This window comes from Nomascus leucogenys, chromosome 13 (genome assembly GCF_006542625.1).
Source record: "Nomascus leucogenys isolate Asia chromosome 13, Asia_NLE_v1, whole genome shotgun sequence".
Classification (NCBI taxonomy): domain Eukaryota; kingdom Metazoa; phylum Chordata; class Mammalia; order Primates; family Hylobatidae; genus Nomascus; species Nomascus leucogenys.
In genome coordinates, this window is record NC_044393.1 from 75,190,395 (window position 1) to 75,213,824 (window position 23,430).

Below are 23,430 nucleotides of genomic sequence, written 5' to 3' on the forward strand. Positions count from 1 at the left end.
GTCATTGTTTTTAATCTACTAGTTACAAGACATCCTCCTCAAACTGATTTTTTAAAAAAGGAAATGAACTTGCTCACACATCTGAAGAGGTAGTGCAGTGTCCGCATTGATACACCCTTTGGCTTCAGCTTGAATTGCCTTTTAGCCTTGTCCTTCTCCGTGTGTGCCTACAGCATTTCTAGGTTTGAAATCAATGATAGAAAAGTTCAAGGAAAGAAAGAAAGACAAAAAGTGGCTTCTGGAAGTATTCCCGAAGTGTGCCTAAGAACTTGCTCAGAAAATTTCCCTTCACATCAATGTACCCAAATAGGTTATTTCTCAGCTAACCACTAGCAAAGTAGTATAAGAGAAAAGAAGTATCTTTCCTTCTCATCTTAGGTTCATGGCCGAGGCCCCGATTATGAAGGACAGAGTAACAAGAGAAAAGCATATAAATTAATAATATATATATTATAAGACATGAGAGCTTTCATAAGGACATGAATACCCAAACAAACAGGTAAACGTGCGTTTTTTATTTTTGATTTGATGAAGAAGTGGACAACTGTGGAGAAGTAGGATTGACAAAAGAAGAATGATCTAACGATAATAAACTGGGGAGAAATTATTATAGCAAGGCCTGTGTGTTCAGATTTTCTTCTGTGTCCCTAAGTCTTCAGAGACAAGAACACTCCTTTTCGTTGGGTATAGGGTAGGCACTTCTTAAACAAGAGTTTTACAACCCTCAGGGGAGAAGGGAGGCAGAGGTCAAAGAGTGATCTTCCTAGATTTTATAACCTGCTTCAAGGAAGATGGGTGGGAGAGGGGAAGGTGATAATGATCTTCCTGCTTCTGCTGTTTTCACAAATGCCAAAGTGCCATCTTTTGGAATATCATGTCCTGAACCCCTTCAGTGGGCAGGATTACTGTTAGACCAATCATACCCACTTCTGGATATGCATATGGCTACCTTAACCTGAGACAGAAGGGCCTCATAGAAGAGTAGATTCCGGAACAGAATTATGATTCTCTTAGGAAGGCAGATAGGAAATTGAATTTTTGGTACACAAAAACAATGTCTATTACAAGGAACTACCAGGGTGTAAAGGTTTGTAATAGGTAAAAACTGCAAATAACTTATATGCCCATTAGAGGAGATTCTAAAAAGTATCTTATATCCATATACATAAACTATCTGTACTAACATGAAAAATGACTGCTAGCTGCTAAGTGGAAAGCAACATTGCTCTTATGTTTCTAGATAAACTATGTAAATATACATGTATGTCTATACATAGGTAAAAATACATGTGTATGGTATCTACATACACACACATAAAAACAAATATATAAGTATTTAGGAATCCACCAATAAATGTTATTTTTTAAAATATAACTAAGTATTCTGGACATATCTTAGATTAAAAAATCTCCTAGGTAATTTATATGTAATAGATATATTAGACAATTAAGTTCAATTGTACATTATGATTGAAAAAGCAAAATGTTATGCTAATTATAGCCATGAGAACTATTTTTTAATTATAACTTTAAAATAACTAGATAAATAGATTGCTAAAATGAATATTACAAAAGCACATTTACATGATGAACTTTAGAAAGAACATAATATCCCTTTCAAGTCAATAAATCTATTCAAATTATTTAATAATAATAAAAACCTGAAAAGTAGATATTAGATATCATAACTTTATTCTTTAAATGTTGCATGGTTATATAAACATTACATTATTAAACAAAATAACTCATAAACTGTATTTAATAACTACTTTAAATCAATTTAAGATACAAGGATTTTTAAAATGCTATTTGGGAATTCTTTATGGCTATTGACATTGAAGAAAAAGGAAAATGATAATTTTACCGGAACAAAACATTACGAGGAGGAAAATTTTCAAAATCCACCAGCAACAACAAAGTAAATAATCATCATAGCAATAGTAATAATATGAGGAGTTTGAGAAAAATATGTCTTACAGGGAAAAAATGAGATCACTTCCCCCACACCTACTAAGTCCTTCTCTTCCACCACAGCTGGTAAAACTGAGTCTTTATTTAGTTTTATGAATGTTAAATAGATACAGAGACTATGAGATCACTCTTATATCAGACAGTGCTGATAATTTATTGTTCCAGTATTATAATTTCAAACACTTAAATTTGTATAACTAAACATTTTAGTAAGAAAGTTAAAATAATTATTTTAATTAAAATATCAGATTTATTATTATATTACAGGAGTTCACTGTACAGTAATGACATTTGGCTTTGACTTGGCTTTTGGCTAAATACTTATATAAACATTTTGTCATCTTACCTGGAGCCAAATGCCCACTCGGTGACACCTTCAGTATGTATACATGTCTCCGTGTGCATACAAATACATGAGTGTATATAGTTATTTGCATATATACATTTACACATGTGTATATATCTAAATGTGTATGTTTGTGTTTGTTTATGTGTGTATGTATATTTATAAGTGTATATACATATATATGTGTGTATATACATATATATATACGTATATACACACACACACATATAGAGAGAGAGAGGAGAAACTCTGGAGACCTTTTCAAACTTTTTCTAATAAATATATCTGCAGTTTGTCAATTGTATAACTTTTATTTGCGGCATGTATATTTCTGTTTCGGATGTTTTATTTTTAACATTTACTACATCTCTGCTAAAAATTCAGTGAAAGAAAGGTATAGTTGACTGGTTTTGGAAGGTAAAGGCTGTTTTTCTTAGGGGTCTTATTAGAGTCTGTTCACACTGGAGCAATCATCCAATTAAGACTGAGAGTAAGGTTAAAATCCCAATAGGGCAATTATTCAGTCAATTACTCTGGTATGAACATAGCCTTAGTTTAAGAAACATAGACCATCAGCCTGTATCTAAAGGGAAAGAAGGTCAGGGCTATCTTCCTGGCAAACCAATTCCAAAGATTTAAGTGAGCTCATCCCTAAGCCAAGAAAGAATCACTTTTGGAAAAACTAGCACTTAAAAGGAGAGTACACTTAATTAGTACTGGACACAAATCCTAGAAAACAGACTTATCACCACAGAGAGATGTCAAAAGTAAAGCATTTTGCAGTAAGAGAGGTTTTGAAGCAGATTGGGGTCCTTATTTAAGTGTCAAATCATTCGTTCATTTACTTATTTCATCATTCACTAGGTAAATATGTATCATGTAATAATGAGAATAAGAATTTTATCTGAGGTCACCCCAGTAAACCTACTTTATGCTGCACAGTGCTCGTCAGGGGTGAGGAAAGAGAGAAGCGAAGTGAAAGAATAGGTAATCCTGCAGCAATGTGAACCCTAAAGGATCCAAAACAATGTTTGGAATCAATGATCCACAATTACTTTTTTTGTTCCAAAGACTTTTGTTTTACTCTTCCTATCTTCTCAGCTATTGAATGGCACCTTTGTGATGCCCACTTTTGCTCTTTTATATTCTAAAAACAAACCACTAAATAGTCATAAAATGCCACAAGTAGGGTTATACAGCCAAGCTTTGCTTTGCCTCTACAATGGCATTAAAATCCAAAACAAACCAAAAATACTGGTGTTTCATTCTTCTCTACCCTCCACCCTTGTCTTCTGGCATTGGATTTGCAAGGGTAAGCATATGTAGCCTTTTCTTCAGATTGCATTTTGTGTTATCACTGAAAATTGCATAAAATAAAATGGATCAGTTTCCAAAAAGGGGGAAATTGCAAACTGTGTTTTGATTTTTTTTTTTCCTGCACTTCTGAAGCAACTCCAAGCATGAGGTTCCTGTTGACCATGCACCTTCTATGTAAAAATAGGCTCTGGATTTATTTCAACATCTTAGAATATAGAACAGAAGGAGAAAAACCTGGTAAATGTTAACTAAACTACAAGTGCCAATTTATTTAAGGGTGAATTATTGTCCTTATAGATGGAGATTAGGATTCTTTCCAAATCATATAATGCAATTTTAAAGAATACATGTTTATAATAGCATAAATTATAAATTTTAATGTTATTGTTTTTAGCCAAAAATAGTGCTACACTGTAATTTTATCAATACATTCTTTACTAAAGTACCGATAGCTGTTTAAGGGAAGTCTTTCTTGGGATTCTGGGAAAAGAAAATTATTAGTGAATTGTCAGGCTCTGTAATGATCTACCTAACTCTTTGCCACTGAATCCCATACAACATTTAAGCTGTCCCAGAATTTTGTTACTGAAACAAATTCTGGGGACAATCCTGTTCGTATATGGGAAGAAAAGTAAGACCCTTTTATCAGCAATTCATGAAATCAGAATTAAGCTAGAATTAAATCAGAATTGTTTCTCCTGTTCAATATTCTAACTCCATTCTAGTAAGTAATTTCCAGTCTCATCCATCTGTTTCAAAGGAAATTATTTAAATGTTATTTTCAATGATAGTTTTATGTTTCTCATCTTCCTTTATCAATGTAGAGTTGAACATCATATATGCAATTAGTCATGCATTTTTTTACTATGCACATGATTTTTAAAAGTAGTTTTACCTTTGCATATGTACTTTTCATGTAAATACTATACATAATGCAAATGTACATTATTCTCCACATTATCTATTTATAGATACAGATTAATATACAGGGTCATACAAACCAGATGATGAACACTGTACTTTATTGGTCATATATGATATTGTTAAAGTAAGTGTTGACTAATTGAGTTTTGTGTGCTGAATTTAGAGCCTAACTCCTAAGATACATCTACTGTATTAGTTTACCATTGCTGCTGTAATAAACTACCACAAAATTAATGGCTTTAAATAATACAAACTTGCTATCTTACATTGATATCTTATCCTTTATGGAGGTCAGAAGTCTGATGAGTATCATAAATAAAGGTGCTGGCAGGGTGGCATCCTTTTCTGTGTGGTCTGGGTTTTCTTGCTTTTTCCAAATTCTAGAGGTCACCCGCATTCCTTGGTTCACAACCCACTTACACCTTCAAAGTCAGCGAGGACAGCTCAAGTCTTTCTCACATTACATCTCTCTGATCTTCTTTCTGGCATCCTTCTTCTACTTTTAGGAACCATAGTAATTACATCAGGCTCATCCAAATAATGATCACCTCCTCATCTCAAGGTTCTTATTCTTAATCACATTTGCAAAGTCTCTTTTGCCATGTAAACTAACATATTCACAGGTCCTGAAAATTAGGACGTGGGTCTCTTTAGGAGCTTCTATTCTGACTACCACACCTTTATTGTATGTTTCTTTCTGGCAATATAGTTTCTGTGGAAATTGTGTCCTGTCTTGCCTAGTCCCTGCAGAGGATAGGATCGGTGTCCCTCAGCTGAAGACAAATTCTCATAGCTATGTCTCCTCCACAGTGTGAAATTTCCTGTGATGTTAAATTTCCTTATCCATCAACCTGAACCACTTTCTAAGATCTCTGTTTAAAACTCCTGATATCATAGTACTATCCCAGAGAGGGGACAAGATTTGACATTTCCAGTGTGACAATCAACCTCTGCTGTGTCCTCAGTTCCCCTGGACACTTCTATAATTTATATTTCATCCAACAAGTTTTTCCATTATCCATAGTGGCTATCACAAACCGTCTGCACCAAGCTGCAGTTTCTATTTATATCACCTTTGTCATTATCATTGTGATATGGCCCCCAGGTCCCTGTTCAATGAAAGACATATGGCCCAGCTGCTGGGAGTGTGGTGAGAAGATATTTAGGTGTTAGTCCCTGATTCAGGGGCGACTGCAATTGCAAGGAGCTGTCTTTCCTCTCCTCTTAGAGTGGCATACATGGAAATTACTGCATGACATAGGAGTTATAAAGGCTTGATCATCTCAGCCCATCTCAGAGCATCTCTGAAAGTTCATTCTAGTTCCAGAGCTCCGTATGGAGTAGGTCAAGGCTATAGTTAGGCGTCCATCACACTTAGATTTCTCCCTCTATCCCATCCTGCTCCCTTTCTCTGTTTTCATAGTGCTTGAACCCAAAAGTCCTCCTTTATTAACATTCTTCAAGCTAATCTGTTTCACAGCCATCTTTACAGAGAAACCAACTTGCAACACCCTCTCAGGAAATAAGTTGCCTTCCATACTAAGTGAAATGTATTTCTACTTGTCCTTGTAAATTTCAACCCAAACATTCCTTTCTCTTTAAGGTACTTTATAACCTCTCCAGACAAACTAAGTTATTCCTCTCATGCTCCCTCGTGTTCTAGAATATGAGACTTCTATCATCTGCTTACGAGGTATCAGAACTTTATAAAAAGTTATATACTACTTGCCGTTATTTCTTTACCCACTAGAACATGTGTTCCCTGAGAACAGGTAGTGTTTCCTTCTTATTGGCCCTTCAACATGTGAAACATAAATTAGCATAAAGATTCTTAATAAATACTTTAAAATGAATAGATGGTCTCTTCTCCAACTATGAAATCCCAATTCAGTTAGGGTTTATCACATTACTTTTCATACAAAGTGGGCACAACATATCAGATCTAATTTGCACAAAATATGTACTTCACTTATGCCCCACTCTCATCCAATCATGCTTTTCTACAGATTAAAGAACAATAAAGAGTCCACAATATCATATATGACCAATAAAGTACAGTGTTCATCATCTGGTTTGTATGACCCTGTATATTAATCTGTATCTATAAATAATGTGGAGAATAATGTACATTTACATTATGTATAGTATTTACATGAAAAGTACATATGCAAAGGTAAAACTACTTTTAAAAATCATGTGCATAGTAAAAAAATGTATGACTAATTGCATATATGATGTTAAAGTAAGTGTTGACTAATTGAGTTTTGTGTGCTGAATTTAGAGCTTAACTCCTAAGATACATCTTCTGTATTAGTTTACCATTGCTGCTGTAATAAACTACCACAAAATTAATGGCTTTAAATAATACAAACTTGCTATCTTACATTGATATCTTATCCTTTATGGAGGTCAGAAGTCTGATGAATATCATAAATAAAGGTGCTGGCAGAGTGGCATCCTTTTCTGTGTGCTCTGATTTTTACAGTGCTTCTAGCCAACTTTTTTTAATAAGTTGCTCGCTAATCCTCAATCATATGTTCCTGCCCATCTATTTATATAGTTTGTACCTAGCCAGTGTCCAATTAACAAGAGATAGTAAAAATCTGTCAACAAAATCTATAATAAAATACGGTACTGAGCATTATCTACTTTCCAATAGAGCTGGATTCTCTGTATTCTTAATGGAACTGCTTCCCTGGAGAGTAGCACTTGTATTCATCAATAAAGCATGGAATACCAGTGAGAGTTTATCCTACTCTCAAAAACATTTCAAGCCTCCAGTTCACTGCAACTTTTCTCTCTTTATTTCAATTGCTTAAGATCACCCTCTATTGTATTGTATAACAGGCAACAATACACACAGAAGAACCATAGAAAAAATCCAGTATAATTGATCACTAAATTAGAATTCTTTTTTTCTTATTATATCTAACCCCACTTTTTCTACTCGATTGCATTACTTATCTCCTTCTCCTTGGCATGAGTATCATAACATTATCTGATTTTTCACAGCAGTGATAATGTTTTAGTGTACTTTCTATTTATTAGTGATATTTAGAAAGACAGTCAGTTTGGGCAAAGGAGTTTTGTGAGCTGCTTTACATCACCCAAGTGCCTGATAATTCTAAAAATCTGATATCTGTACAACATTTCTTCATTCATGATTTCAGGTATTAGTAGCCCTGGTTAAGCTCTGATTATGCTTCTTTTCCAATTCTACATATTTTGTCCAGAACATCTGAAAAAATGTCGATACAGGACCAAGAAACATATATGAGAAGTATATGCTTCATGAACTCTGACATAAATGGTCTAATTTTGGAGCTGCTATTATGTTTTCAACCTGATATTTGCCTAGATTATAGGCGATTGTATTAAATCTAAACTTTAATCCTAGCAAAAGTGATAGTATCTTTTTATTTCTGTTTTCTCCAAAGTACTAAAATGTTGATTTTGATGTCATCTGAACAAGGACATATTTTGAAATGTGAAATATGAAAATAAATAATAAAAAAGAGACAGAACAATATGTGTTTGGGTACTCCTACAGCATGAAAATAAGAATTATAATCCACAATTATTATAAATGTTATTTATGTAGCATTTATTAGATTAATATATTACTATGTAAATAAAATAATATTTGAAGTTAGAGCTAGAGGAAGATAAGTATAAAACTTGATAAACAGATCTCTTAATAATTAGATTGATTTAGACAGAAAAACACCGAATTATTAAGAGAAATGACAGTCAGAACTAATTTGCAAGATCAGAATCCCTCCAGTTGGACATGAAATTATTGCTATAATATTCCCAGAGGGTTTGGACAGAGAACTAATCTGTTGTGGAGTAAGTTAAAGATGATTATGTGGCTGGTGATGAACAATATGGAGAACTCTTACTTTTCTTGTTTAAAGGGAGTGTTACAGATGGTATTACCTGCATCTGAATATAATAAAGATGGTTAAAAATAAGCATCAGTGACCTAATATACTTTGCATATTGAGTAAAAATCTGTCTTACTGATTCAGGCTGTTTATAAAGACCTTGCCATTGGTAGGATTCTCTTTGAAACTCAGAAGCTACATTATGCCTCTCCAAAGCAATCACTTTTTTTATGAATTGTACATTTTAGAGTCATCCACTCATAGCTGTTCCTGAATTATTGCCTCAAGTACATTCAAGGGTATCCTCCTAACTGTAGTAAAAGAATTTCTCAAAAATTTTAAATACGATTTTTCAAAAGCAAAAGAGTAGCCTCATATTTGTTTTGGGATTTCTTGAAATATTTAGGTATTCATATTCCAGCTGGATTGAACACCCATGATCATAATTACTAGAACATATCAAACACTTTACTACTGATTTAAAATAAATTACTGTAACATAACCAATCTTCTATGGTAACACTCAACTTTTACCTGTCTCAATTACTCAAGAACAAACAGCTTGAGATACAATATTCACAGTACAATATCTTAGAAAACCACAACATTTTAAAATTTTAGAAAAAAAAATCAGGATTCACTTTGTAAGAGTTGCACTTTATTATATCCTCTTAGAATAATTACATAGCAGTAAAAATTTAAAATAGAATAATATGTAAAATGTTTGGCATAGAGTGGGTACTAAGAAACAAGTTAACTTTCTTGAGTCCCAAAGCAGGTAAGATTTGTAAGTGGAGAATTGCAGGTTACATCTTACTTAAGAGCATCTTAACACACATATATGGGTCACAATAAGTTAATTCAGAAGTTTCAACTAGAATCAGCATATGAAATTGCCCCAAGCACTTGGGTAAGAAAAGAGGAGAAATCTCACAGCCTGGTTTAGCACAGGGGCAGGGGCTAAAGAGCCACAGATAAAAAAGGAAAGTTTCTGAACATTGGTTCTTTAACTAAATTCTCTAGAAATTTTCAAGAGATACTCTGACTATGGAAACTACAGTTTTAAATTATACAAACCAGTCTCGATTTGAGGAAGAAAATAATACATTTATTTAATGTAGGTTTATTATAATTGTGAGAGCTCCAAAGGCAACAAAAGGCACACATTTTTTATCACTGACTTCTAAATTATTATCAAGCATTACCTAGATCTCATTGTTTTACAGATTTTGCTTCTTGTATTTATAAGCAAATTTTATTGCTTCTTGATCTTGCTTCTTGTATTTATAAGCAAATTTTATTATTAAATAAAGCTGTTTCTCATAGACTGTGAAAACTTTCTTACCCATGTGATGTTTTGGAGAAATCTGTTATCACTTTTGTTGTATTGTGTTTTGATAAAATCATTGGGAAAAATTTTGAGCTTTTATCTCCCTTTTGTCCTCTTTACTTTTACTCAATGAACTTAGAGTATGCAGTAGCCAGGTTTCAGGTGTTTTGTGACGTACAAGAAATATGTAAATGAGCAAGTTCCTTCTGGTCAAGCAACTTTAAGCATGTAATAAGATTCTTGACCTCTGTCAGTGGATGGTTTGGTTACTAGAAATATAGTTGCTTAAAAAGCAAATAAAGAAATACCTGGTTATGTATTGTATTTCAGAAAAGTATACTAAAAACGTCAATCCATGTGACTGCAGGCATTAAGAAAGCGTAGCCATAATGATTGAACCCCTACTAAGTATTGCTTACTTGGCTTATATTATCCCTATTATTCATCATAACAATATTATGAGGTTGGCATTATTATCTTTATTTCTCATATAAAAAAAGAGTCTGACCCTTTGAGAGTTTTGACAACATATTCAGAGCTAAGCTAATAATAAGCAGTAGAGCTGGCCTATGATAAGCGCATGATCTTCTCCCATGTAGTATTTAAGAGTTTGCACTTGAAACATCAATGCACCTGAGAATTTCACTGCATAGTTGCTTTAGTTGTCATATTACATATCTCCTCACCCTCAACTAATGCCTAGGCAGAGGATCTTTAATGAATACTAGATATAATGGTTAGGCTTAAGGTCTTAGAGAAATTCCTCAACAATGAAACATTTCCAGTGAGGCTCAAAGGTATATGGGGCCAATCCAAACAAAGCCTAGAAAAGATAAATAAATATAATATGTACAAATTTATAACATTGGAAATGACAAAATAAAATTAAGACTGATTTATCGCATAATTTTTATTGAAAACCATGAGATTCTACCATCACAAAGTACCGAAAAACAGAGTGAAGAAAAATAGAATGAAATAATATGCAGTAATGGAAGTTAACAATTTTGCCTGTTCAGGATAGTTGTGGACACCTCTGAGATGTTATCAACTGGTGTGGCAGGATTCTACTTTGTAACATTATTTCATGTAAATTATTAGAAATTTATTTTGCAATACAATTTTTATTAAAAAATATATAAGAAATATATTTAGGTATTTATACTAGGATATCTGAAGACATTGTCTTTAAGCTTCTTGCATTTATGGACTAATTTTACTTGTGGACATCTTAAGAGATGATCTGTTCCAATGTAATTTTAAGATGGTAATTCATTATGTTATTATGATAACATATTATATTAATATTTTCCTTGGATATTTAACAAAACTTACTACAAGAAGGATTAGGCATAATAATATAGTCATTGTCTGAAAGAAGCTTATAGTCTAAGAGGGAAATTAAATGGATACATTGTTAGGGAAGGAGAGAAAAATTATACAGGAGTAGATAGAAGGGATGAACTCAGGTCCATGACAGTTAATGAATAGGTACTTGTGGATGCTTCATGGTATTTGAACACATCCTTGAAAGAGATGTATTATTTTAACACGCAAAGATGAATATTATATCAACAGCACAGGATACATAATATGAAACATTATAAGATGGGACAGGTGAGCATCAGATTTTCAAGAACTTTGAATAAGTTTAGATAGCATTTGTTATAAAACAGCACATTGCTGAAGATTTATAAAAGGAGACTGGATCGTATAATGAGAATGGTAATTTAGAAAGATTAATGTGGTAATTTCCTGAAGATTTGACTAATCAGTGAAATGGACAGAATACAAGGGACCATCAGCAATAATGCAGGTGTTGAGAAAGCAGAGACCAAACTAGAGTAGTGACAATAGGAATCACAAGTCAGACTAATGCAAAGCATGGATGTAAATCTGGCAATCACCTTTAAAAACTAATAAATAAATGAAACAAAACCTGCAACTCACTGGACTTAAGGGTTAAGGCTAAGAGTGAAAGAGTAATGAATAAACCAAGTGAATTTTCAAGAGTAATATTAACAATAAAATGTAGACGCCACAGGAGCCACTTTAAAACTGAAATCTAAGTGGTAGTATTCAATATTCAATAGAATGAAATGTGTGTCTTGAGCTTCTGAGGAAGACTGGGAATGAAGATTGCTGATTTAGGAATTTAAACAGATGTTAACAAAGCTAATCCATCTGCAATTACAACAACTGCAACAAAATGCCCAGAGAGCAGGAAAACAACCTCAGTGTAGGTAAGGAAGAGTAGCTTGGGAGGTAAGAAGGTAGAAAAATCAGAAATATAAAGAGAACCTAGCTGTTCTGGCGTTGGTTCAAGCAAGATGAGCGCTTCTAAGGGCCACCCGGTGAATAATGTGAAATCTTGTAAAGATAAAGAAAGGTGCAGCCTGAGGCCGGGCACCGTGACTCACGCCTATGATCCCAGCACTTTGGGAGGCTGAGGCGGGTGGATCACGAGGTCAGGAGATCGAGACCATCCTGGCTAACACGGTGAAACCCTGTCTCTACTAAAAATACAAAAAAATTAGCCGGTCCTGGTGGCGGGCGCCTGTAGTCCCAGCTACTCAGGAGGCTGAGGCAGGAGAATGGCGTGAATCTGGGAGGCGGAGCTTACAGTGAGCCGAGATTGCTCCACTGCACTCCAGCCTGGGCGACAGAGCAAGACTCCATCTCAAAAAAACAAAAAAAGGTGCAGCTTGAACAAAGGGCACCTGTTCAGCAACTTTTGTGGGCTGGCAAGCATAGTACCCTGGCTCCAGGGTGGCTGTGCTCCTTCAGTGAACCTATGCACCGTCTTCTGCTGTCAGCATTTTCCTTGAGCCTGTCTTCTTTCATGGCCTCTATTACCTAAGCACAAAATGTCTAGAGATCAGGAGACCAGGTTTTAAACCAGTCAAGGATGCACAAGTGTCCATTTTTTTCTCTGAATGTGGAAATACTATAAATACATAAAATAAATTACTTTTTATTTCATATTCAAATTGCCTATGCAGGCTTTCTTATCCTAGTGCTGCTATGATAGTGTAAGATCATTGCAGACTTGTCTACCAAATACTAGAATGTACAATGAAAGACAAACCTGGTAGTTGAAAGAGAAATTTTCAGGATAGGAAAAATGGTATAGATTTCTCAATAGATGGGAAACTTAGAAAACTTCGTTTTCTGGAGGTTTTTTGTTTCCTTGTTTGGTTAGTTTTTTGTAAGAGATAATCTTACAAGATATTTAACTATAATCAAACTCACAGTGAGCAATAGTAGTAGACATTATAAAGTTCTCTGGCACTTTTAAGTATTTAAATGTACTCTTTTATTCCCCTAAGTCTCAGGGTCAATTTCTATTGGTATGCAGTGCTCCTTGTATGTAGATATATGTTTACAATGATGTGCTTGTGAGGGATGGGGGAAGGAGGAGAAAGAAGGAGGCACTCTACAATCATCGTGATGTGTTTATCTCAAAAATGACATAGCTCTAATAATTAGACCGATGATATCTTGAAGTATTCTCATCTTTACAAATTCTCTGTGCATTAAGTGAGAAAGCAAGCACACTTCTAATACAGGCTGGTTACTTCAATATTGCCAGAGGAAAGACTATTCATTTTCAGTTACTTCTTTCCTTCCGCACATTTTGTAATAAAATAAGGCAGAGAAAGTCGATGATCTCTGACACTTAATTCACTCTCCCGGGTGCTCTTTCCTATCTCACTTTCATTCCAGACTGTTTGCTCAGAGCCACTGCTCTGCCTCCTCCACTCAATTTCCTAGCCTTCCCTGGGCAGTGATCAGTGATCAAACAGTCAGTTACATTTATTCTGGCTTGTGAAAAGAACATTTATTCATTGATGTAATCACCACTTTGTAAATCCCATAATTGGATGAAGACAAACAAAAGTCTGAACAAGCTCCTTAGACTAGACTTCTGAATGTAATTATTTATGATTTCTTGATTATGGCTGTTTTTTCCCTATCTGTATCTCTGGGTTTCTGTTAGCCTGACACACAAAAGGGATTAAATTACATTTCAGATAATTGATACCTCTACTTATCTTGGCAAAAGAAGGAGGACAGTTTACTATCTCATTATGATGTGGAAAAAATGTGGTATGATTGAGGATATGGAAACTCTCTCAGCTCTGCTTGCTGTAACTATGCTGATGATCTGAAAGCCTGTTATTAAAAGCATTTACTCATTTGAAATACACACAAACACACACATTCATTTATTCTTTCAACAATTTCATATCCTATACTATCTACCTGTTTGTCCTATATACAAACAGCTAAAATACACTGTTGTTATTACTTAGAATAATTCAATTTCTAGTGGAAAATCTAAGGCTTCACTATGAGATTAAATGACACCAGGTGGTACTTATGGGACAAATTGTGGGGCATTGTGAAGTATAAATCCTAGAATAAGATATCTATGCTATAGAGAGGAAGATAATTGCATTCACTGCTAACATTACATGCCTTCCCTGAACTAACAGCAGTCCATTAGGGACCTGTTCTTCCATCAGTGTCAAATATCTTCTAGTTACATGCAAGTTTATATACAGGAAGCATTGGGTGGTCAGTAAGTGCATGTTTTAAGAAATATTGGTTTTTAGGTGGAGATATTTTAATTAAAAATAAAAAGCTCCCTACAGTTCCCAAAAGCCCATTTCAGATCCTTTCCTTAGGATTAGAGCTTTATATCTCTCTATTTAAATATAGAGTGAGAGGCAAGCATAAAATAATGACTTGGGACACAGGAGAAATGGCTTCAAATTTCACCTTTACTAGGACAGCTCACCACATGTCTTTAGGCAAGCCTCTTCATTAACAGTTGTCCTTCTCAGTACTAAGTATCTTTTGAACACATTTTCAATATTGTATTGATTTCCCAGTTGATGAATCCCAGCCCACCAAGTAGATGCCCACACTTGCCTCTTAGCCTTGCTTAGAGATAGAATATAGGCATGTATATTTAGATTCCTTCAAAGGATGGCTCAGAAGAAAATAACAGGAGGATGATGGCATTGAGCAGACCACACATTGCTGGAGAGGGTGGTGGAATGCTGTACAGAAAGAGCCTTCAGGAAACAGTGCCAGACACCCATTGACACCATAAAATGCCTCCTGACATGATGCCTGCTATTGAGCCTGTGTCTCAGGGTGAAACAGCACCCATCATCATGGCACCCAGCTGTGATTGGGGTGTTGTATTTGGCTGCATATATTCTGAGCCAGATTCTCTGCTCCTCCTACAGTTTATGTAAATGACCTACCAGCCTTTAACAAATTGCTTTTCCATCTAAATTTGTTAGACTAAGCCCCAGTGTTTCTAAATAAGAATGCTAACTAAAATACATATTAAGGAACTTGTAGTTTCTTGTGCCTGTAGGCTAACATTCAAATCCCAAATGCCAATGAGAGAAAGATCTTTAAGCAAAGGAGCCTGGTATAATCCATTAGTGAATGTCAGGAACATAATAATAAGGCTAGGAGGGGGCAGCTGTGCCCTGCTCTAGGTATTGGGTCATACTAATACACGGGCCCAGGGGTCCTGGCTCTTCTAATTTATGAAAGAAACTGGAAATCTATATTACAATGTAAAATCATCCAACTTTATAAACTGACAATTACGTACAAATGTTTTAAAGCATGGCTGGATCAGAGAAAACATATCTATATTCTGGATGGCGCCTGTTGGCTTTCAGTTTATGAACTTAAAAAGTAATTTCTCATGCTGTTCCCTCTTTCCGGAATATTCAGCTGTAATGAACTCTTCTCTGATAAGCTTTTCTCAACCATCACACCATATATTAGCAGTAGGTAGTGAGTGGGAGAGGAGGAGACAAGAGAAGGTGAAGATCAGATGTAGAGCTGGGGAGAGTGTAGGAAAGATACGCTTTACATTGGAAGAGAAACTATAATTTTAATTTAGATCAACCTAGACTTTTTTAAGCATTAAAATGAGAAGTCTGGATCATGCACGCTTTTTTAAAAATGAAAACATAAAAGTAAAAAGAAAAAAAATTACCTGGAACCCTCTCTCTCTCTGTCTCTCTCTCTCTCTCTCTCTGTCTCTCTCTCTCTCTCTCTCTCTCTCTCTCTCTCTCTCTCTTATATATATATATATGTGGGGGGGGTGTGGGTGGGTGTGTATGCTTGCGTGTGTGTATTAGCGAAGGATATCTCTTTCTCTCTATATATGTACATATATGTACGTATATATATGAAGAAGGATATATCTTTAGATAGACAGACAGACAGACAGACAGATAGATAGATAGGATAGTTATTCCCCTAGGGCTAAAGATAAAGATTAGGAAAAAATAAATTTGCTTATACCTCAAAGAGTCTACCTCAGTAAAGAAAAATAGTCCACACCTCTTTTTGGCCACTGCACACCTAGAGCCCCAGTTGAGTAGAAACTAAATATTTGTCAAGTCAATTCTCATGTATTTATGAGTACACAATTCAAAATAAAATGTGCATACACTACTAGAATAACTGTTTAGGTAGAATTATGAAATAATAGTTATTCTGAACCAGATAAAATTTTAGACATAATTCAGTTCAGCCATATCATATAAGAAATGGAGATATAATGAAGTAAATTAACTTGCCAAAGTCATAAACATCCCTACAGCATAGCTGGGGCAAGGCCATTGGACCCTAGATCCTAACACGACTATAGGGCTGGAGTTTGCCATAAACCGTATTAAATAATAAGTTACTTTTTAACAAGCATAAATTTTTATTTTGAACTTCTTGGACTGAAAAACCTAGGGTTCCTCTATATCAATTTTGAAAAAAAATTTCAAATTTTGAAAATATTTTTAGACAGAAATATTTCAGAGACTTTCTAGAATGTTATTTAGTTATGTTTCCATGTCAGCATTTTGGTAAGTTTGTAATAATGCTTTCTTTTTGATTGCTTCTCTTCCAAATGCTGGAAAGCAATTTACAGTTACATACTTGCTACACTTTTGTGTATAGGATTCCAATATACCCAGCCAAGGGCCTATTACTAGTATGTAAGCTATTTCATTACATGGAGTTGCCCATGTTCCTCAGTCACCCTAGGGACTGTGCACCATCACCCACACACATTATTTTCACATATATCTAATAACTTTATTTTAAAGTATATATTTAATATTTCTTCCCATAATGATAAAATCTAAAAAAGTCTTAGTTTAAAATAAAAAAAAGAGTACTTATTCTAGAAGTTTGTTAAAAAGAATCCATGCTTTATTCCGTTTACTGCTACCACCAGAGAGGAAGTAACATGAGCTGTAGAATACGCGTAGGATTTACAGCTAAAATTGATTCCAAATACAAGTGACTATAACTTTGACACATTAATTCTGCCCAATAATCCTCCGTATTCCCATTTGTAAAATGTTGACAGTAGTACTAATTTTGCCATATTGTTGATAAGATGAAAAATTGATTTACTCCAAAGCTCAATAACTGTCATTGTATTTTTATTCCCTTTTTTTATTGATGATCTGCTAAGTGACAATTGACCTCCTATATTTGCACAAGTTTTCTTCTGAAACCATAGTAGTTTGCCTACCCAATATTCATTATAATCTGTCCCCGTTACATAGCAGCCTTACAGAGTAGGATATTGATCTGTCATGAGCTCCTGGGATTCCCACCTCACTCCTCTTTGACACGGTAAACTAGTTCAGAGAGAAACAAGAGAGTTGAGTTGTTCTGATTAAAGCCCTAAACTTTCATTTAACAGAGTATTAAGGAGTCTCTCTACTTCTAGATGCTGTTAACATGAGCCAAACCAGCCCGAGTATAAAGTGAAACATGGAGAAGAACCAATGCAAGAAATTACAAAATAATTGGAAATTTTTGGAATTTGTTAGAAACATATTATTGGCAAACATTTTAAATCAATGCATAATATTGAATTAAGGCAATAGACTGCAAGCCCCCTAACCATTTGTGTTATTCAGCATTTACACTATTTCCTAATTTTTATGTTTAAAAAGATTCTAAAATGCATATTTTTGCTTCATTTTCTGTTTTTATTATTGTTCTGTTGAGATTGTTTCCCAGAAGTAGAATTATTGGGCCAAATCATATGAGAGTATTGACAGTTTTGTAACATATTTCCACAGTGCTTTCCAAAACTGTTGTGACTATTTACTTTTCTTCTCTTTATTGGTTTGGGAGAAAGCTTGTTTCTCTGCATTTTTACACAGTGAGAAATTATCTTTAAAAACTATTGTAAATTGCTAAGAAAGATATGTTCACAAATCATATAGCAGTTTATTGTTCCTTAAGTATTGATTAGTTAAAATAATTTTTAAAATGATGACAAATTATGGCACTCTTTCTTTCTTACAAAAGGTTTAGTCCAGATTTCAGAACAGTATTTTCATATAATGAAAAATCAAAAAGCAAAATTTAAAAATGCCTATATATATTATGATTGCCACTATGTAAATCAGCTAATCATAGAAAAAAGTACTAAAAGCAAACAAACCTATGTTCTGTTTGGTTTCCTTAACTTTCTGTATATTAAACCTTTTTAAAGTAATTGCATTTCATTTATATAAGATTTCAATTAATTGAAATTGATTGAAAGTATAATTAAATGTTAATAAATATTGGGTTTTACGTTTTACACAGGGCATTGTGAGCTTGGTAAATCACAAAGTACTCTAACAGTTCTAGCTTTTATATTATTATTACACATAACATTAATAATAACAAAATATTTTGGTGATATAATAGTCACTAAATAATTATGATAAATGAAACACCTGAGATTGAAAACAGCCAAATAGTTAAAGACCTCATATGATTAAAAGGAGGAAAGATTGAAGATTGCTTGGAAGATTGCTTGAAGATTAGTTGGAAATAAACTTCATAGATATATGAATATACAAATAAGTTAAGGATAATCATAGCTAAATAATCACTTATTCTGGCTGGGCCCGGTGGCTCATGCCTGTAATCCCAGCACTTTGGGAGGCCGAGGCAGGCAGATCACTAGGTCAGGAGATCGAGACCATCCTGGCTAACACGGTGAAACCCCATCTCTACTAAAAATACAAAAAAAAAATTAGCCAGGCGTGGTGGCGAGAGCCTGTTGTCCCAGCTACTTGGGAGGCTGAGGTGGGAGAATGGCGTGAACCCGGGAGGCAGAGCTTGCAGTGAGCCGAGATTGTGCCACTGCACTCCAGCCTGGGCGACAGAGGGAGACCCTATCTCAAAATAAATAAATAAATAAATAAATAAAAATAATAATCACTTATTCTAACACTGTATTTTAAGGATGCTTTAAGATGCTTAGATAAGTAACCAAAGAGAAAATTCAAGACATTTGAAAACATTTTAATGTTGAAACATTTAAATATTTTTTATTCACTCCAAAAATTTGCATGCCAGTCAGAAATCTCTACACAATCCCAGCTGTTACCACAAATACCCTCTCTTGTCCACCAGCAAAGGGACAGAAATTACATTATTTCTTAGTTTTCAGTACTGTCATGTGAGCAACTAAGACATTCCCCCAGAATACATTTAAAGGAACATACATTTAATTCTAAAATTGATAGTCCTGGATTTTATGAAGAAGTATTGAAAACACCATTACAAATATTATAATTGAGGAAATTATGACAGTGAAAGAAATCAGACCTAATGGACTCCATTTTGCTTTTAACCGTTAAGCTGTCCTTGTTCATTCCGGGGCCTGGGCTGAACTGACCTTGGGAAGAAATTCAATTTATGGCTGGACTCTGAAAGAAAATTGATAATAGTCCTTTCCCAAAAAGACCCATTTCTTGCCTGGGGATCAGTACTAACAAATTAGCTACAAGAGAAGAAATTATGATTTAGGGGTCACACAGCCTCTGGCTGCAAGACTCTGAACCTCCCCAAATTGCTCCTGGGGATAACACCACTATTGTAAAACCTAAGATCAGTACTTGAGCTATTTTGCAGACCCTGCACTGGATGGATCAGCAGACACCACCCAGACTGGTAATCTGGCTCAACCAGTTCTGTGATCCCACTCAGGAAGAGAAGACAGCAAGTTGTCTTCAACCCCCTATGATTCCATCTCCAACCTGACCAGTCAGCACTCCACACTCCTGAACCCCCACCTGCCAAATTATCTTTGAAAGCTCTGATCCCCAAATGCTCTGGGAGACTGAGTTGAGTAATCATAAAACTGGCCTCCAGCACAGCTGGCTCTGCATGAATTACTCTTTCTCCATTTCAGTTCCCCTGTCTTGATAAATTGACTCTGTCTAAGCAGCAGGCAAGGTGAACCCACTGGGCGTTTATAGTTTCACTCTTTTTAGTCTTTCTCTCTCCCCAACCCTTCCACCACCAAAATAACCACTTTTTATGAGAGAATTTAAATTGTGTGAACTCACATCTACCAAAATCCCCAGAGCTGAGGGATGGGATGTTTCCAGCAGGATGAAGAATAGAGATTTTGAGGAGGTAGAATGAGGAAGTGCATTTGTGTAGTATGTATGTGATTGTGTATAAATTAACTGAAGAGGCAGCAATTGTTTTAAATAAACCTGCATGGGGCTAGTTGAGACTATAATTTCAATGGTTACTTTAAATTTAGAAGGATCACTTAACTTTTGACTCCCTTACCACGTTTTGATCACTACCATGGCTCTCCACGCACACCACTCCCACCCCACTCCACATCACAGATTAGGGCACTGAAGAGTCCTTTGTCTATCTGAAAAGGAGAACAAGAAATCTTGCTACTAGTAGCACTCTTGTTGTCATATACTCTCTGGGAGACATTAGTTTTTTTAGCTATTCCATATGCATAAGATGCCCATATGTTCTGAACAAGAGCACATTGAAAACTCAAAGACGACTAAAATTTTCCACATTTCACACCCCAATTCTAAAGATAGCTTCCCTTGAGCAAGTTTATGAACTTGAAATTATCAGGATGGAGTCAGTCCAATTCTAATTAGCAACATAAACCTCTGTTAAGTCTTTCTTAGTGGATTGTTTCTAACTCTTTATATGATGCGTTTCCTAGGTGGCATTAAGAAAATATCTATAAAGAATGCACTTTCATTTTTATTCTGGTGGACTAAGTGAATCAACAACTTATAGGCAAGAGTTCAAAATAATAGATATATTTCTAAATAAACATAAAATAAATTCTGCTTAGGACGACTTTAATCATATCAAAGCAATAAGCATAAATAACTATAAGCTATGCCAACTGACATTTCCGTCGTATATGCAATATGAACTAAGTGTTTGTATCATGGTTCCAGAATGAATGCATATCATCATGTAAGGAGGAAAAGAAATGCTTGGAAAAAGAAAACTAGCAGGTAAGAGCACCAAGGAAAAATAAAGCTAGCACCATTTGCCAGTGTATAGCAAATGACCAATTGTGAATAAAATATAGACGCAAAAGATAATAGCAAAAAGAAAGAAATATCACTAGGATATTCTGAAAAGTGAAAATAAGCCATTATCTCTCTAATATGTTTAATACCTTTGCTCAAAATGGATAAAAACCTCCACACACATAATTCAGTAGATATGAGGTTACATTCTTGTTCCTCTCCTGCAAGTATCTCACATATTTAACACTAACATCTTGAAGTATACTTTGTTAGTGCAAAATACTACTAATTCTGTGATACTTTGCTTACTTTGTTTGTACATATATAGAGACTACTTAAAACAAAGAGACAAAAATAATTGTTATCAGGTTAAAGTTACTCAGCTTGAGAATTATCCTTTTGCAAATTGTTATTCATCCTTTCATTTATTTTTTTCTACTTGAGCTTGTCACTTTCTAATCACTCAAAACTTTGTTTTGAACATAATCACAATGAATTACCAATAGAAAGACATTCTTCAGAAGTAATTCTTGATTCTGGAGTTTCAAATGTTGCTAGTTGAAATAAAATCCCCAGCTGACTTGATGATTAAAGCTAAACATTTATCTAAATGTAAGGTCTTATATTATATGTGGTCTTATTCTTCTTCAGCGTAATAGCAGAACAGCTTATTTTTTTGTATTTAATGAACAAAAACACTAACTTACATAGAACATGGATTAGTTATGACATCTTTAATATCCTAAATGTTGAAATTTGAAAACATGCAGCTATTCTTTTTTAGTCCTAGGAAATATCTAAATTACAACGTGATCCCAGTGGGCAGGAAAATTACCAGACTTACTTAATTAATTGAGTAAATGTTGTTGTATTTTAGTAGATATCCATTATTGCGTTTAGTAGATATCAATATTCCATTTAAAATCCATTTATTTAAAAAACTCACAAAAGTGGCTATATAAACTGCATAGGAACTTTCTCACGGCTTTCTCTGTTGCAATTAAAAGAAGATTACTAAAATATTATTTACCATCATAATTCACCTATAACGCTTGAAAGGAGAGAAAACTGTTTCTTATTCTATCTCAAGATACATAACACCTAATTTTAAAAAATAATATCTCATTAATTATGTTACATCTGTTATATGATAATTAATGTGTGTATATATATTTATGCTATTTTATGTGAAGTCATATATTATTGACTTGCATAATAACTACTTATATAAGTGAAGAGCCTTAGCTACCAGCAATGTAAATTACCTAGTTTTTTTAGTAATACACACACGTGCATTACACACACGGACATAGGTATGAAATTCAGAATATCTTTATGAATACAGAATTTCAGAACTTCAAACCTGAATTTACAAATGGTTGCTATTGGTGTCAATATAAAAGAGACAAATTTCAAATTTGTGCAACAGCCCGAATCTCTAATTATTATTATATTTTGGAATAAACTCTGATTTTTAAATTTTCTTATCCGTATAAATTTATGAGGTACAAGTTTAATTTCATTACATGGATATATTGCATAATGGTAAAGTCAGGGCTTTCAGTTCATGCATCACCAGAATAATGTACATTCTATCCATTAACTTTTCATCATCCACCTCTCTCCCATGCCCTACCCTTCTAAATTTGATAAAATTGTTTATTTTCCTCTGGGTAGATACCCACTAGTGAGATTGCTAGATTGAATGGTAGTTCTAATTGAGTCCTTTGATAAATTGTGACTACAATTTTTGAAAAACCTCAGGAATATATTCACCATATTTAACATTGCAGAACAATAGAAATTAAAATGGATAAATTCATATACACCCACATACAAAAAAAACATACCTTTGAAACACAGTAGTCTCCAACATTAGTAAAAGCAAACCCCGTAGGGTAGTAATGTTGTGGCTTAGCCTGTAATGATTCTGAGGAAGAAAAGTACCCTCTAGCATCTGGAAACAGTCTGGCACTCACAGCTAGATTTAGAAGGTCTCCTGATGCACATAAATAAATGTATAAAACATCATCAGACAAGGCCACTCTATGGCCATGGTAAAACAAGACAAAAACAAGACTACTCAGAAACCACATCTGACGGGGGGAAAAAGCCACAACCAAAGAGCAAATACTCTCCTACTCTGACAAATTTAAGTGTCTATTGCTTCTTTTTTTTTTTTAAGCATGTATCTTCATTTTTTTAAATAATTTATTTTTATTGTATATGTTTATGAGGTACAATGTGATTTTTCCAATATATCTATACATTGTGGAGTGACTAAAG